Source organism: Asparagus officinalis, chromosome 3 (assembly GCF_001876935.1).
Source record: "Asparagus officinalis chromosome 3, Aspof.V1, whole genome shotgun sequence".
Taxonomy (NCBI): Eukaryota; Viridiplantae; Streptophyta; class Magnoliopsida; order Asparagales; family Asparagaceae; genus Asparagus; species Asparagus officinalis.
This window is the reverse complement of record NC_033796.1, coordinates 6,187,916-6,207,007: the sequence shown is the minus strand read 5'-3', so window position 1 is coordinate 6,207,007 and position 19,092 is coordinate 6,187,916. Positions and strand designations below refer to the sequence as shown.

General features: G+C 43.4%; 1 pseudogene; it reads right to left on the bottom strand.

Moving 5' to 3' along the window:
- Positions 11,810 to 13,931, bottom strand: LOC109834549 (annotated as a pseudogene).

Below are 19,092 nucleotides of genomic sequence, written 5' to 3'. Positions count from 1 at the left end.
TATTCACAATGCAAAAGATGCGGCATTACTTGGTAGGACAGACGATTTACGTCATTTCCAACGTAAATCTAGTACGGGTATTTATGACGCAACCAACCTCTATGAATTGGCGGTTAGCGAAGTGGGCCCTTCTCTTATCCCAGTATGATTTGCACTTCAAACAGCAGAAGTCGATTAAAGGACAAGCGATTTGTGATCTTTTGGCGGCAAACCCGACCACAGATACGGCAGAAGTATACGATGACTTGCCGGATGAAACCCACGAGGTTAACACGATGTCACACCAACAAGTATGGCAATTATATTTCGATGGTGCTTCAAGGGCAGTTAATAAGGTAATAACCCCGGGAGGTTCTACTGTTTCCTCTGGGGTTGAGGTTGTCTTAATCTCTCCGGGAAAACATGTGATGCCTCGGGCTTATTCATTGACTAGTCCGTGCTCCAATAACGTAGCAGAGTACAACGCACTGCTCATTGGACTCAGTTTTGCCAAGGAGCTGGGGGTCGAATATCTCGAAGCTTTTGGGGATTCTCAACTGATAGTCAACCAAGTTCGCGGAGAGTATGAAGTCAGGAATCCTGACCTGATCCCATACCACCAGGAGGCCATCAGAATGGCAGAATCTTTTGAAGAATTCTTTATCGAATACATCCCCCGCCTCCAGAACGCTTATGCGGATGCACTGACAGCGTTAGCGGTATCACTTGCACAACCTCCCGAAACTGAACTCTTGGTCATGGTGAGGACGCATCAACTCTGCATACCCATATACAGTATGGAGATTGAACAGGAAGATGATAGAAATATGAGCGCCAAAGAGGTGAATTCAACTCAAATTGGGTCTGAGTCCCGAGATTGACGCTTTCCTATCATCGACTACGTCCAATACGGTATTTTGCCAGAGGATGTAAAAGAAAGAGAATCAATCCGCCGAAGAGCACCAAGATTCTTCTATAATACCGAGACCCATACGTTATACCGTAGAGGGTACGATGGTTTGTTACTCCGATGCCTTTCGAACAAAGAAGCAGAAGAAGTTCTTAAGGAAGCACACGAAGGAGAATGTGGTGCGCATCAGCCTGGTCCCAAACTGTATGATCGCATCAGAAGAATGGGGTATTTCTGGCCAACGATGGTTCGTGACGCAATCGAATATGCCAGAGAGTGTCATGCATGTCAAATACATGCAAATTATATGCATCAACCACCAGAGCAGTTGCACGTGTCAATTACGTCTTGGCCGTTCGAGACATGGGGTATGGACATTGTCGGTCCTATTTTTCCCCCTTCAGTCAAAGGCGATCGATTCATCCTCGCAATCACGGACTATTTCTCAAAGTGGGCTGAAGCGATTCCGCTTAAAGAAGTGAAGACGAACAACGTCATCAATTTTATCAAGCATCATGTCATATACAGACACGGCGTGCCAAGACGGATCATTCATGACAACGGTCCGCAGTTCATAAGCAACGCCTTCGTCAGGTTCTGCGACAAGTTCAAAATTGAAGATGTTTCGTCGACAGCTTATTATCCCGCTGCGAATGGATTAGCTGAAGCGTTTAACAAAACGATCATTAAGATCCTGTCAAAGCTCGTGAAGACCAATAAACGAGACTGGGACGATAAACTCGGTGAAGCACTCTGGGCTTATCGCACCACCATACGCACGCCCACAGGTGCCACCCCGTATTCGCTGGTGTACGGATGTGAAGCTGTGCTACCGCTGGAAATTCAGATTCCATCCCTTCGGATCGCCCTCGCAACAGAGATGACGACAGAAGAACAGCATCAGAAGCGTCTCGAAGAGCTTGAGAGGCTGGATGAAAAGCGCTTGGAAGCTCAACAGCAAATTGAGTTTTATCAGGCCAGGATGTCTAGGGCTTTTAACAAAAGAGTCCGACAGAGAAGCTTCAAGGAAGGAGATCTGGTCCTCGCTGCTCGCCGACCAATAATCCTCACTTCCAAGAAGAAAGGTAAATTCGAACCCAAATGGGAAGGACCGTTTGTAATAGACACAGTCTATTCAAACGGCGCATATCGCCTGATTACTCAAGAGGGCGCCAGGCAATTAATGCCAATAAATGGGAAGTTCCTGAAAAAATACTATCCCTAGTATGTTCAGGATAACCCATTTACCGGGAAGTTCCTTGAAGAATATTACACTTAATATTCTAGAGGATAACCCAAAATCATTGTCACCACCAAAATCCCTCACTGATCAATTTCAATTGACAGTGAGTCCACCAAAAATATCCATCTGGCCCTCTTGACTCTTTCCATGAATAAGAGGTCCACTTTCAGTTCGGAGCCCCCTTTCGATAAACGAAAGAACTCCATTCTTTTCTCTTTGGTTAAGCCTTCTCATGGTCATAACCTAAGTTGAAATTTCATTTCAGTTCGGAGTCTCCTTTCGATAAATGAAAGAACTCCTTTCTCTTCTCTTTGGTTAAATCTTCTCGCGGTTATAGCCAAAGTTGAAACTTCACTTCGATAAACGAAGAAATCTTTTTTCCAATTTAGATAACCAATCCTATAAAAGGCAAGTTTATCTAGATTTTCCAGATTCTAGGAGTAGAAATCCAATTCTTCCTTCCTTATTTTCGGGTTTGCCTTCACCTTAAAAGAAGACCGGGAAATAGAATATAAAATTCTTCCTTTCCCGCACCGCTCTTTTCAAAATTTGTCAATTTAGGATTCATCCTAGGAAGTTTATCCCGAATCCTAAGCAGGGATAAGTCTGCGCCTAACACGCGCTGCCGGTTTAGTCTTTTTCCGCACAAAAAGACACCAGAGTCCGATTCTGGGGTATTTTATCCTGAAACCTAAGCAAGGATAAGTCTGCGCTTAACCCGCGCTGCCGGTTAGTTCTTAACCGTTAAAAAGAACACCCGTCCACATATTCAACATTGTGGCAGGTTGTTATTAATAACACCAAAATCCATGCCTTACACGCATGGGGAATTTCATCCCGAATCCTAAGAAAGGATATGCCGACGCCTAACACGCGTCGCCGGTTTAGTCTTTCGCCGTAGAAAAAGACACCAGAATACCAGTCTGGGGTATTTTATCCCAAAACCTAAGTAGGGATAAAGTCAACACCTAACACGTGTTGCCGGGTAGCCTATTCCCGTAACAATGGCGAAGTCTATGTATTCGACATCATAGCACAAAGTCTAAGGGAGTTCATTCCCTTAGCGCAACGTTACATGCGAACGGATTTAGACAATCCGCATGCTAGCCCGACTCAAACGGTAGTCGGTAAAGGCTAATCAAACCCGTTGAAGGCTGGGGGTTAGCCAAAAATCCTGAAGTCAACACCTAACACGTGTCGCCGGGTAGCCTATTCCCGTAACAATGGCGAAGTCTATGTATTCGACATCATAGCACAAAGTCTCGGAGAATTCAATCTCCGAGCATAACGTTACATGCGAACGGATTTAAACAATCCGCATGCTAGCCCGACTCAAACGGTAGTCGGTAAAGGCTAATCAAACCCGTTGAAGGCTGGGGGTTAGCCAAAAATCCTAAAGTCAACACCTAACACGTGTCGCCGGGTAGCCTATTCCCGTAACAATGGCGAAGTCTATGTATTCGACATCATAGCACGAAGTCTAAGGGAGTTCATTCCCTTAGCACATACATCAAGCCCATGGCTAAGAACCTGCTGACTGAATTCAGACAGCTTCTCATCATAAGAGCGTCTAAGCTCCTCCTGCAACTCAGCTCTGACAGACTCTTCGTTCGCGGCTAAAGTCCTCACAGCAACCTCCTCTGTCTCAGCCAGTGTCTGCTTCAAGGACTTCAGCTCATCAGATAAAGCAGCATGTGCTTGCTGATTTTGCATCTTCGCGTCTTCCTTCTCACGGAGTTCTCGTCGGAGCTGATCTATCTGAGAATCAAGCTCCTCAAGTGAAGATGATCTAGTGGCAAGGTCAGCCTCAACTCGATCTATTCGGCCCCGCTGCACCTGAATCTCGAGCTCGGCAACCATCCGAGTACTGCGCCATGTCTGTAAGCGAGCATCCAACTCGGCAGCAACGAATGAAGAGGCACCTGTATCCCGGAGCTCATGAAACATCTGAAGCTCACGCTCTAAGCGATCAAGGTCATCAACCATAGCCGTCGCCAGATCCGGACATCCTATGTCCCTAATCAAATTTATCTTGGAATCGAGGTAGGGCTTAAATTGGCGAAGAGAAAGTCCGTCGTGGAGGAGTTTGCCAATTATAGCAGTCAGGGAGGAGAAATAAGAGCGGACTTCTACGCTGATGATGATCTTCTCAGGGTCATTCCCCGATAACAACTCCTTAACGAGGACATGAAGCTGAGAAGGAAGCCCTACACAAAGAAGAGAAATTCGTCAAAAGCCTCAATAAGGAAATGAATGGCTTTGCTCAGTTAATTAAATTATACCTCCTCCCCCTCGAGTCACTGGGGGTGGTGGAGATGTAAGGACTGTAGCTGCATCGACTGGTGGAGTTGGTCGTACAGCCGGCTCAACAGGGTCAGCCTCAACAAAAGCCCCTGTTAGGCACAAAACAGAAACATCATATTATAGTTGCATTAGTCAAGGAATTGGCTAGTCCTATAGTTAGCTTGAGAAGAGGCACGCACCTTCAAAATAACCGTTCCCGGGAGTCTGAGGGAGTACAGACTCAGGAAACATATCCTGAGGCAGAATCCGAAATCTGTTCCATCAAATTTCTCAAGTCTCATTTTTGCCTCATCTGTGGCCATGGCTCCCACTTGAATCTGACTTGTTCTAGATCGTTTCACGCTCTGATACCAGTTGTTGGGAATTTAACGCTGAAACCCCTAATGCAACAGAAACGCAGTATGGAAAAAAGTACACCAAGATTTAACGAGGTTCGGCAACTGCCTACGTCCTCGGGAGCCACACAGATAATTTCTTATTAATTAAACAAGAAATTACAATTTAGGAGCGTATCTCAAAACTGAGATTTCTCAAATAAACACTGTAGCTACAGTGTTAATACCCACAATAAAGTCCCCTCTTCTCTTTTCTCTCTCTTCTTAAATCCCTCTCAACCACTGTTGAAGCCTGGGAATTAAATGAAAATCGCTGCTGCGATTTTAGGAGAAAGAACGCTGCTGCGTTTGGGGTTTTCCGCCGCCACCAGAAGAAAATCGAAAGGGGGAAAAAAGGCTTCGGCCACCACACCGAAAGAAAAAAAAACCCTAGGGCATCGGGTTTCTTTTATAGGAGAAGTTGACAGGCTGGCGACAGCCTGTCGCCAGCGGTTCGGTGCCAAAAACGCGATGGTCGCGTTCGTCGAAGGGGTTGCGTTCGTCGAGGGTTGCGTTCGTCGGGGGGTTGCGTTCGTCGAATGTTGCGTTCGTCGAAGGTCGCGTTCATCGAGGGGTTGCGTTCGTGGACTGCGGGGCTCGAGCTCGCCTGGGGGTTCGCCGTCGATTTCGCCAGCGTCATCTCCGAGCTCGTCAGAGCTCCTCGTCGCCGGCGGAGGTTGGTTTCCACCCCCAATTCTAACAATCTCCCACTTGGAGACCAAACCGACGCCGACGGGCTATCTCATCACGCTCCTCTCCTGTGTGGCTCCGCCCTCATCATCTATGCATGAAGGCCAACTGAAGTTGCGCACAACTCCAGTTTCTGAACTGTCACCGTCTTTGTTAACATGTCTGCTGGATTCTTACTTCCTGGAATCTTTTCCAGTTTCAACACGTCATCTTCCAACAGGGATCTGATGAAGTGGTACCGAAGCGCAATATGCTTCGTTCTGGAATGAAATGCTGAATTCTTCGCCAAGTGTATCGCACTCTGGCTATCACTGTGCAAAACATTCTTCTCCTGTTTGAATCCCAGCTCTGTCAACAAACCTTGAAGCCATATCATCTCTTTACTGGCTTCAGTCACTGCAACGTACTCAGCTTCTGTAGTGGATAGGGTAACGATCTTCTGTACCTGTGACATCCAACTAACAGCTGTAGTTCCAACGGTGAATACATAGCCGGTGGTGCTTCTTCGGTGATCAACTTCGCCGCCGAAGTCTGCATCTACGTACCCTTGCACTTCTACCTCTCCCTTACCAAAGTGCAAACACTTCTGTGTGGTGCCTCGTAGATATCTCAGAATCCACTTGACCGCTTCCCAATGAGCTTTTCCTGGATTCGACATAAACCGGCTGACCACTCCCATTGCATGGCCAATATCTGGTCTCGTACAGACCATAGCGTACATCAAGCTTCCGATAGCTGAGGCGTAAGGTACCTGAGCCATACTCTCTTTCTCTTCTTCTGACTGAGGAGACTGATCCTTCGATAAGCGAAAATGACTGGCCAAGGGTGTGCTCACAGGCTTGGCGTCGCCCATGTTGAATCTCTGCAAAACACGGTTGATGTACTCCGTCTGAGATAACTGCAAGAGACCTCTCTTCTTATCTCTCGTGATTTGCATTCCAAGGATCTTCTTCGCTGGACCCAAGTCCTTCATGTCAAACTCCTTTGACAGCTGCTGCTTCAAACTCTTGATATCCTCCATATCTGCTCCTGCAACCAACATATCATCAACATACAGCAGTAGGATGATATAGCTGGACTGATATCTTTTGAAGTAGCAACAGTGGTCGGCGTTGCACTTCTGGAAACCTTCCTTGTGCATGAAGCCGTCAAACTTTCTGTACCACTGTCTTGGGGCTTGTTTCAGGCCATACAAGCTCTTCTTGAGTCTGCACACCAGGTTCTTTTTCTTCTTTTCTTCTGAGAAACCTTCTGGCTGGTGCATGTATATCTCCTCTTCTAGATCTCCGTGAAGAAACGCCGTCTTCACGTCTAACTGCTCGAGATGAAGATCTTCAATTGCTACAATACTCATCACGGTCCTGATAGTATTTAGCTTCACCACGGGAGCGAAAATATCGGTGTAGTCAATTCCTTCCTTCTGCTGGAAACCTTTGACAACTAGCCGGGCTTTATATCTTCTGGAACCATCCTGCTCCTCTTTCACCCGGTACACCCATTTGTTGTGGAGTGCCTTCTTACCCGTGGGCAACTCAGCTAGTTCCCACGTCTGGTTTGATATGAGAGACTTCATCTCATCTTTCATTGCAAGCTCCCACTTGCTCGCATCTCCACACTGACAAGCTTCATCAAAGCTTTCAGGCTCCCCACCATCTGTCAACAACAGATAGTTCATGTATCTCCTGTTGGGTACAGGAGGACGAGAAGATCTTCTTAATATCGGAGCTGGTGCGTCGGGCTCCTGCGCACCATCTTGTCCAACAGGCTCTTCTTGCTGAGGACCCTCTGCATTGGGTTCTTCCGAGAGGTTACTCGGGACATCATCTGCATCTACAAATATTGACTCGCTCTCTGAGTCATCTGTCTTGTGCATGTCCTTGTACATCACCTTCTCGTTGAATATCACATCTCTGCTCCGGATCACCTTCTTGTTTTCGTTGTCCCAAATGCGGTAGCCGAACTCATCTTCACCATAGCCGATGAAAGTGCATTTCTTTGACTTGGGATCAAGCTTATTCCTGCCTTGATCACTAATATGCACGTAAGCTACACAACCGAAAACTTTAAGATGTGAGAGTTTTACCTCCTTTCCGTACCATACCTCCTCTGGTATTCTGTGCTCCAATGGAACCGATGGACCTCGGTTGATCAAGTAAGCTGCTGTGTTGACCGCTTCTGCCCAGAACTGCTTCGGTAGGCCTGATTGTACTCGAATGCTTCTGGCTCTCTCTGTCAACGTTCGGTTCATCCGCTCAGCTACACCATTTTGCTGAGGCGTGCCGGGCACGGTTCTCTCCATTCTGATCCCGTGCTCATAGCAGAACTTCTTGAATCCGGTGTCTTCATACTCACCGCCATTGTCGGTCCTGAGCTTCTTTATTCTCAGACCGGTCTCATTCTCGACCATAGCTTTCTATCTCCTGAAAGCCTCAAATACTTCTGACTTATGCTTCAGAAAGTAGACCCACACTTTCCGAGAGTGATCATCGATAAAAGTCACGAAGTAGTGTTTCCCACCAATCGACGCAGTGGTGGTTGGTCCCCAAACATCTGAGTGAACGAGCTCTAGCTTCTGCTTCCTGGGGGTTCTGCCACTTGTCTGAAAGCTGACTCTCTTCTGCTTTCCAAGTATACATTCTTCACACATATCCATCTCCACTGACTGCAGTCCTGGGAGTTTTCCCTTTGTGTGCATGATTTTCATCCCCTTTTCACTCATATGACCGAGTCTCTGGTGCCACAGCTTTGAGGTCTCATTGCTAGCTGCAACTGAGATCGAACAATGTGCACCTGCTGTCATATACAGGGTACCAGTCTTCTTGCCTCCGGTAATTGTCATTGCGCCCTTTGAGATCTTCCAATCATCTCCATGGAAGGTTGTGGTGTATCCTTCGCCAGCCAACTGGCCTACGGATATTAAATTCTTTCTCAGGTCGGGAATATGCCTGACATCCTTCAGCTCCCATACTGACCCGTTTAACTTAATTTTCACCACGCCTTTGCCCACAATAGCACATGGTTGATCATCACCAAGATATACGTATCCAAGTTTTCCGGGGGTATATTTCTCGAAGAATTCTTTCTGAGAGGTAGCATGGAACGACGCTCCTGAATCTAACACCCAAGATTCCTCCTTGCTCTCCAAAGAGCATATCAATGCGTCGTCTCCTCCTGAAGTGGAGGTGACATTCACCTCTGCCTTCGCTTCCTTCTCCTTCTGTGCACTCTTGCACTGATTCTTGTAATGCCCGGTCTTTCCACAATTCCAACACTCGATAGCCTTCGAGCTGTTGCTTGGATTCCTTGATTTGGACCTCCTGTCCTTTGATCTACCTCTGTAGTTTGATTTTCCTCGTCCGTTTCCTCTGGTTGAATTTCTACCTCTTGACTCTGTATGCAATACTGAAGAGGTTGTAGCTTCACCCGTCTCTCTCCGTCGGATCTCCTCGCTGAGAACCAAATCACGAACGTCGCCGAACTTCAACTTTTTCTTTCCCGACGAGCTACTCACAGCTGTGACTGTAGCGTTCCAACTCTCTGGTAGGGAAGACAAAAGTATCAACGCCCGAACTTCATCATCAAACTCAATCTCAACTGAACTCAATTGGGTTGTAACCGTATTAAGTTCATTGAGGTGTTGTGCTACTGACGCGCCTTCCGCCATTTTCAGATTGAATAACCGCCGCATCAAATGAACTTCGCGGCTGGTGCTGCCATAAGACCTGCCGTGGTCTTCTCCTTCGCTATGTTGAACGCAACATTGCGAGTCAACGTCAATCTGATAACTCCGAGGGCTTGTCTATCTAGAAGGTTCCACTCTTCTTCCTTCATAGAATCCGGCTTCTTCCCCGATAGTGGTTGATACAGATTTTTCTGATACAGATAATCCTCTATCTGCATTTTCCAGAATCCAAAATCTGTTCCATCAAATTTCTCAAGTCTTATTTTCCCTTCATCTGCGACCATGGCTCCCACTTGAATCTGACTTCCTCTAGATCGTTTCACGCTCTGATACCAGTTGTTGGGAGTTTAAAGGCCGAAATCCCTAATGCAACGAAGAACGCAGAATAGAGAACAGTACACAAGATTTACGAGGTTCGGCAACTGCCTACGTCCTCGGGAGCCACACAGTTAATTTCTTATTTAATCTAACAAGAAATTACAAATTAAGAGCAAATCTCTAAACTGAGATTCCTCAAACAAACACTGTAGCTACAGTGTTTAATACCCACACTTAAATCCCCTCTTCTCTTTTCTCTCTCTTCTTAAATCCCTTTTCTTAATCTCCCCTCAAACCAAATGAGAGCTGGAGATTTGGGAAGTTAAATCGCTGCTGCGATTTCAAAGGGGGAACGCTTGCTGCGTTAGGGCATCCGCCGCCAGAAATAAAATCGGGGAGGAGGAGCAGCGATCTAGGGCATCGAAGGGGGGGCTTTTATAGCCGAGATTGGGCATCGAAGGGGGGCTTTTATAGCCGAGATTCGTGAGCTGGCGACAGCCTGTCGCCAGCGGATGTCCGACGCGAGGGTGGGAGGCGAAGACGCGATGGTCGTCATCGCCTGACGCGAAGGTCGAGCGCTCGAACACCGAGGATTGCGTTCGCATAGCCGAGGGTCGCGTTCGCTCTGCCACCATCGCGTTCGTCGTCGAATTCACTGAGTCGACGCTCGCCTTGCATCAATCTGGAGCTCGTCGGAGCTCCTCCGCCGGAGGTTTGTATCCACCCCAACTAACAATCTCCCACTTGGAGACCAAACCGACGGCTGTTAGTCTCTCGTATCTTCAATAAGACCGCAATAGTCCCTCAAATCCCAAGGGGTGTTTTAATTTGGTCCCTTAATGACCAAAATGCCCCTCACTTCATGTTCTCCTTGGAGCCCCTCTTGTTAAAAAAACATTAGTTGAAGGGTATTTTGGTCATTAAGGACCTAATTGTAAGACGCTTTATGAGTTGAGGGATGTGCGCACAATTTCAAAGATTTAAGAGACTAATGTGGGAACATTGAAGATCTTAGGGACTAATATGTAAATAGCCCCTCTTTAATAATAGTACAATTTTTTTTGGCTTCTTTAAGGTCTTGTTTGGATTGAGGGGAATGAAAGTGAAGGGAAGTTAGGGGAACCATTCACCTCCATTCACCTTGTTTGGGAACACTTAGGAGGAGAAGTTAATTCATCCTAGTTCCCCTTGGTTCACCCCCTAATAGTATAAAAATTATTACCCCCAAATTGGGGTGTAACCAAGGGGAAGGGAAGTTAGGGGAACCATTCACCTCCATTCACCTTGTTTGGGAACACATAGGAAGTAAAGTTAATTCACCCTAGTTCCCCTTGGTTCACCTCCTAATAGTATAAAAATTATTACCCCCAAATTGCGGTGTAACCAAGGGGAAGAGAATTCCCTTCCCTTCCCTTCCATTCCCTTCACTCAGTTTCTCTTAACTTCCCTTCACCCCCTACAAATCCAAACAGGCCCGACAACTAAGGATAAAATAAAACAAACATGTTTAGATGATTTTATGTATTAAGCGGGCTCATCTGCGGCCATGGCTCCCACTTGAATCTGACTTCCTCTAGATCGTTTCACGCTCTGATACCAGTTGTTGGGAGTTTAAAGGCCGAAATCCCTAATGCAACGAAGAACGCAGAATAGAGAACAGTACACAAGATTTACGAGGTTCGGCAACTGCCTACGTCCTCGGGAGCCACACAGTTAATTTCTTATTTAATCTAACAAGAAATTACAAATTAAGAGCAAATCTCTAAACTGAGATTCCTCAAACAAACACTGTAGCTACAGTGTTTAATACCCACACTTAAATCCCCTCTTCTCTTTTCTCTCTCTTCTTAAATCCCTTTTCTTAATCTCCCCTCAAACCAAATGAGAGCTGGAGATTTGGGAAGTTAAATCGCTGCTGCGATTTCAAAGGGGGAACGCTTGCTGCGTTAGGGCATCCGCCGCCAGAAATAAAATCGGGGAGGAGGAGCAGCGATCTAGGGCATCGAAGGGGGGGCTTTTATAGCCGAGATTCGTGAGCTGGCGACAGCCTGTCGCCAGCGGATGTCCGACGCGAGGGTGGGAGGCGAAGACGCGATGGTCGTCATCGCCTGACGCGAAGGTCGAGCGCTCGAACACCGAGGATTGCGTTCGCATAGCCGAGGGTCGCGTTCGCTCTGCCACCATCGCGTTCGTCGTCGAATTCACTGAGTCGACGCTCGCCTTGCATCAATCTGGAGCTCGTCGGAGCTCCTCCGCCGGAGGTTTGTATCCACCCCAACTAACAGAATTTGCAAACAGAAACCTAGGAAGAGATCGGAGAGAGGTGGAAGTATGATTACTTACAATATTCCTCACAAAAATGAAGTATGATTACTAATATAAGACGCCTCACAAAATTACCTTTCATAAAATATTTTGAAAGGTTTACATCATATCCTGGCATACTTAACACTTTTTATTTTTTTACTTCCCCAGTATCTAACTTCGGTAATCTTTGACGGTAATACTTCAACCAAGGAATTAATGCTGTCCTCAGTTGAACATGAATTCGAACTCTGCATCTCCATAACTTGTGCCCCTTGCTCATGTTGCACACTCAAAACAGCTCTCAACAAAGGCTTCGTGTCCTCACTTCCACAATAACCAAAAACAGTACCCTATACAAAATCACCATCCCCATCAAAATCTCAAGATCAACCCACTTAGAATAACCTCCCAGAACTCCCGAACAACCTGTTCCCGTGTTCCCGAGTTATAACGTGCACATTTCCACCTTCATTCTCAAAACTTAGCCCAGCTACTGAACTCATTCTTATCCTCGATTCGCATACTTATGGATTGCAATATTGTACATTGGAATCTCCATATGGGTCTTGGCAAAATCATTCCTTTGCCTGAAAAATCCTGCACAAAGTATCACGTTGGCTTGTATACTGGCGCCAATGATTATACCCATGAGATAGTTAGGCACAATGCTTGCAACGATCATCATTAAACTTTCGACAAAAAATAGCATGCATGCATATAGAATTAGGCAGAAGAAGGCAAAGTGATCAACACCCAGTTGAAGGCCGATAAAACAGTAGGCTTAGGATGTGGGGATTATTCATGAGACGATGAAGAGGTAAGGAGCAGAAGATTTTGTGTTGCTGATGATGAATGCAGTTACTCCATAGCGCCCGTTTAGTCTTTCTTGTCCACATATCTGAAATATTGATAGAATGAAATATGAAAATATCTAAAATATTGACGGAATGGAGTAAGTAAAATCCTGAAACTCAAAGTATATCAACTCCCCATGGCAATTTTCCAAACATTATTTGCTAAGGTTAAAGTGGGAATACTGTGAGAAACTATCATGGGAGCTCAACTGGGTTAAAATATTATGTCATGAATTTTTTAGAAATGACAGGTCACATTAAAGGCTGATCTGACTTTGAGCTAGTATCCTTAACATTATCAGTGACAGAACAAACAAATTTCTGGAACATTGATAGAATGGAACAGGTAAAATTCTTAAACATTTGACAAATTGAAATAATAAAAAAATCTCAAGCATTGGCAGAATGGAATAAGGAGAAGTCTTAAGCATTGACAGAATAGAAGCGTAATCAAGGTAGTGAGTGGATTTTAAGATTATTGTAGCAATGTCTGATCTCCGATTGAACTCCTCTCCTTTAATTTTTATTTCCCAAAGTAGCACAATCAAGAATATCAGAATGTCTTCAGAGGAAAGCACAGAAAAGCCTGTTTCCTGGCAGCTTTCTATTATTACATTGAAAATGTTTGCTAATGTTTTCATGACATTGTTTTCAAGCACAGTTCAAAAACTGCTGTGCATCATGCAATAAAAATTCCAATTATCTTCAACTAATTTGAGAAATGTTTACTGACCTTCATCTCTTCTACAATGAAGGAAATCCGTTAATTCCCATAAACGTCAAGAATCCAGCTATGAGCATGAGAGCTGATTTTCTGGTCTGAGAGTTATCAATAACGTGCAAGTCCATCAAGTAATTTATATCGGCAAATTTAGTTAAGCATAGCAAAAAAATTCATTTTTTTTCTTTTTCCTACCTGAATTAAGCCATAATCTGTGCCCATATTATGGAATATTGTACCAATGCTCAAACACAATGCAGAATAAATTGCAAGACGCAACCAATAACAGCCAAGATCTTTGTACATGTTCACAAAATATCTCTTTGCGAGGACACTGCATTGAGTAATCAAACGAGCTTGATTCCTCTTTTTAACTAGATCTCCGTTCTGCAAAATAGTCATCAAATTTTCGGTTATGGAATAAAAAGTACTTTGAAATTTACTTATCTGGTAAATAAGTAAATAAAGAGAATAAAATTATTAGCTAGCAACATCTAATGCTTAACCAAATATTTAGATTACCATTTTGTTTACTTGAGCTACTTGCATTGCTATTTCTTGGCAAGTATTTGACAATTTACATTACCTTGTGAGTATGTCAATGGCTTCAGTCGCGAGTCTCGCGACCAAGCAGTTGTTATATTGACCTTCTTCAGTCTCCTGCTCAACATATAACATCTCCATAAATGAAATTGTTGGACACATTAGAGTACAAATATATTTATTTGAGTGAGTACTTGAGTTAAAATATAGGGAGTAAATTTCTTTTTATCTTATTGAAGTCTTTATTTATTGTTGTGAGTGATGGGAACGGGGTCCATCCCCATGATAAATTAGCTACATGCAACATTAATAGGTTATCTTTCTCCATGCATTGGGAGAAGGAAGGGCTGGTCTTTGGACTTCTCCATGCAATGAATGTGGTGTACCCAAGAGGCATATCCTCCCTATAAATAGAGAGGATATGGTGAAGGTTGAAAACAAGAAGCAAGAACAAGAACCACATACAACCTGTAATCCTCAAGTGAGTTTGAGAGAAAATGACCCTCAAGTTAAGTTATACTAATTTGAGAGAAGACCATTTATAAGCTTTCATTTGATTATTAATGGAAACAGTGAAGAATGGGCGAGAGTGAGGACGTAGGCTAAAATTGAGCTGAACCTCGGTAAATCTTGTGTGTGTGCAATCTTTCTCTCTGTTTGTTTTTTCTCTTCTATTTTTTGTTCTCATCTCATCACAAAGACGAGAAAGGTTTTGTTGTCATGTTTTTTTCCCAACAGTGGTATCAGAGCATGGTTGCTAATCTTCTTGTGTTGAGATGAAGACTCCCATCGGCGGCGTTCGAATGATCAGTTTGAATGGCCGCAAGTGGATGATATGGAAGGCAAAGATGATGGATCTTCTATATTGCAAGGACCTCTATGCTCCAGTTGAAGGTGAATCCTCCAAGCCAGAGTCCATGACGACGGATGATTGGAAGAAGCTCGACCGAAAAACCATCAGCACCATTCGGTAATGGGTGGATGACACTGTATTCCATCATATGTCAAATGAGACTTCATCGAACAGCTTGTGGAAGAAACTTGATCTCTACGAAAGAAAGACCGCCGGTAACAAAGCTTTCTTGATTCGGAAGCTTGTCAATCTCAAGTTCAAGGAATGTGATTCTATATTTGAACATTTGAATGAAATTCAAAATACTATAAATCAGGTCACAGCCATGAAGATGGTGTTGGAAGATGAGCTTCAAGCCCTTCTTTTGCCTAGCTCATTACCAAATAGTTGGGAGACAACGGTGGTGTCTCTTAGTAACTCTGCACCTGACGGAGTTGTATCCATGAATCAAGTTACAAGCAGCCTCTTGAATGAAGAAATACAAAGAAAGTCATCCGGATCCTCCCATTCTCATGCTCTTGTTACTAAAAACAGGGGAAGGAGCAAATATCGACAGTCTCAGAATCGAGACAAGTCAAGAGGAAAATCAAAGGCTAGAAAGGACATTAGTTGCTATCACTACGGAAAGAATTGACACATAAAACGGGAATGCCGCAAGCTCAAACGAGAACAAAATGAAGGAAAGACCAATGAAAAACAAAAAATGAATGAAAGTACAGCCGTTGTCAGTGACAATAAAATTGTGTCTTTCTAGGCATGTGAAGAAGACTGTGCAAATCTCACTTGCCAAGACTCGGAATGGGTGATTGATTCTGGTGCTTCCTACCATGCTACTCCCAGGAAGGACTACTTCGCTTCGTGAAGATGTTAGATTTGTACTTGATCTTCGTCTCAATCTTCTCTCCACCGGCAAGCTTGATGAAGAAAGATACACAAGCAACTTTGGTAAAGGATGTTGGAAATTTACCAAATGATCACTTGTATTAGCGAGAGGAAAGAAGTGTTGCACTCTCTATAAGACTCAGTTTCACTTAGAGAATGATGAACTTGGAACAAGGTACCTCTATGGATTTGTGGCACAAGCGGCTTGGCCACATGAGAGAGAAAGGGCTACAAACTCTCGCAAGGCGATAACTACTTCCATCCATGCAATGTACAACACAATCTCACTGTGATCACTGCTTGATTGGGAAACAACACCTGGTAGCTTTTGTTAAAAATTATAACAAAAGAAAACTGACATATTGGACTTAGTCTATTCGGATGTATACGGACCCATAAATGAAAAAACTTTAGTGGTGCCTCATACTTTGTGACCTACATAGATGATGCATCTAGAAAGGTGTGAGTGTATGTCATAAAAACCAAAGATCAAGTCCTTGAAGTTTTCAAAGACTTTCATACCAAAGTTAAAAGAGAAACCAGAAAGCTCTTGAAGTGTATTCACACTGATAATGGTGGTGAGTATACTTCAAAGATGTTTGAAGACTATTATTCTTTATATGACATTAGACACCAAAAGACTGTTCTCCACACACCACAACACAATGGGATTGCAGAAAGGATGAACCGCACAATTGTGGAAAGGATAAGGTGTATGCTATCCTTAGCTAAATTACCAAAAATATTTTGGGGAGAAGCAGTGCGAATAGTCTGCTACTTGATAAACATGTCCCCCTCAGTTCCCTTGGATGGAGATATTCCTAAAAGAGTTTAGAGTGGAAATGATATTTCCTATTCTCACTTGCAGGTGTTCGGATGCAAGATATTTGTACATGTACCTAAAGAGAAAAAAACAAAGCTTGATGATAAAGTTATTCCATTCATCTTCCCAGGATATGAAAATGATGAATTTGAGTATAGGTTGTGGGATCCTAAAAATAAGAAAACTGTGAGGAGCAGGGATGTTTTTTGTGAAGATAAAACATTTGCTGATTTAAAAAAAAAAAGAGCCACAAAACACTCATATCATCCCAGATCAAATCTCTACACTAGTTGTTTTTTATTCTCCCATGCTAGAAAATAATGATTGTCAAGATGTGCAAGAAGAAGAAATTGCAGGTTCCTCAGATTTTGATCAGAGGGAGCATGAATATTCAGAGCCACCATATATGGATCAACCACAAGTACCTCAGTTGAGACGGTCGGAGAGAGAACGATAACCCTCAACTAGATACCCTGCTACAGAGTATACTATGGTAACAGATACAGGTGAACCGAAAAATTTCCATGAAGCACAAGTTCATGATGATAGTACAAAGTGGAAGAAAGCTATGCAAGAGATGGATTCTTTGCATAAGAATCACACTTATGACTTGGTAGCGCTACATAAGAACATAAAAGCCTTGAAAAACAAATAGGTATTCAAAATCAAGAATGAAGGAAATGACCAAGTCAAGTACAAAGCTCGCCTCGTGATGAAAGGTTTCAGTCAGAAGCAATGTGTTGACTATGAAGAAATTTTTTCTTATGTTGTAAAGATGTCTTCTATTCGGGTTATTCTTGGTCTTGTTGCTTCTCATGATCTTAAAGTTGAACAGTTAAATGTGAAGACAACATTCCTCAATGGTGATTTGGCAGAAGAAATCTATATAGAACAACCAGAGTGTTTCAAGGTAAAGGACAAAGAATACTTGGTTTGCAAATTAAAGAAGAGCTTGTACGGACTCAAGCAGGCACCACGACAATGGTATAAAAGGTTTGATTCTTTTATGCTTGACCATGGGTACAAAAGAACATCTGCAGATCATTGTGTTTATGTCCAAAAATTCTCGGATGATGATTTTATTATTCTCTCTCTATATGTTGATGATATGCTTGTTGTTGGAAAAGATAGGTGTAAAATTGATAGGTTAAAGAAAGAGCTGAGCAAGTCCTTTGACATGAAGGACTTGGAGTAGCACAACATATATTAGGAATGAAGATTTTTCGAGACAGAAGTGCGAGAAAGTTATGGCTATCACAAGAAAGATACATTGAACGTGTTCTGGAGAGGTTCGATATGTTAAACTCTAAGCCGGCCAGCACACCGCTAACAGCTCATTTTAAGCTAAGTACACAACAAAGCCCTTTAGTGAGAAGGAGAAGATGAAGAGCATTCCATTTGCCTCGACCGTCGGAAGTTTGATGTACTCCATGGTTTGTATAAGACCCGACATAGCATATGCAGTTGGAATGGTAAGTCGTTATCTTATCAATTCTGATAAAGAACATTGGGAAACAGTAAAATGGATCCTAAGATATCTTAGAGGAACCTCTAAATATTCTTTATGTTTTGGAGATGGAAAACCTATCTTGGAAGGCTACACTGATTCTGATATGGCAGGTGACTTGGACAAAAAAAACTTCACATCATGATACTTATTTACTTTTGCAGGGGGAGCCGTATCATGACAATCAAAACTGTAAAAATGTATCGCTCTATTCACCACAGAAGCCGAGTATATCGCTGCTACAGAAGCTAACAAGGAGCTCTTGTGGATAAAGAATTTTCTGAAGGAGCTATCTCTCAAGGAAGAGAAGTACACTCTATATTGTGACAGTCAGAACGCCATCGACTTGAGTAAAAATGCTACCTATCACTCAAGGACAAAACATATCGACGTACGTCTTCATTGGATCCGTGATGCTTTGGAGAATCATCTTATGCACATTAAGAAGATTGATACAAGCCAAAATCCGTCTGACATGATGACGAAGCCTCTACCAAAAGAGAAGCATGACTTCTGCCGAAGAAAGACAGATATGACTACTATTTAAAAACTTTCTCCTCATGAGGATGGAGGGGGAGATTGATGGGAACGGGGTCCATCCCCATGATAAATTAGCTGCATGCAACATTAATAGCTTATCTTTCTTCATGCATTAGGAGAAAGAAGGGTCGGTCTTTGGATTTCTTCATGCAATGAATGTGGTGTACCCAAGAGACATATCCTCCCTACAAATAGAGGGGAGATAGTGAATGTTGAAAACAAGAAGCAAGAACAAGAACCACATACAACCTGTAATCCTCAAGTGAGTTTGAGAGAAAGTGATCCTCAAGTTAAGTTATACTAATTTGAGAATAGACCATTTGTAAGCTTTCATTTGATTATTAATGAAAACGGTGAAGAAGAGGCGGGTGAGGACGTAGGCTCAAATTGAGCTGAACCTCAGTAAATCTTGTGTGTGTGCAATCTCTCTCTATTTGTTTTTTCTCTTCTATTTTTTGTTCTCATCTTATCACAAAGACGGGAAAGGTTTTGTTGTCCTGTTTTTTTCCCATTGATGGGCAAGGAAAACCATTCAATGAAAAGAACTGCGCTCAAAATAGAA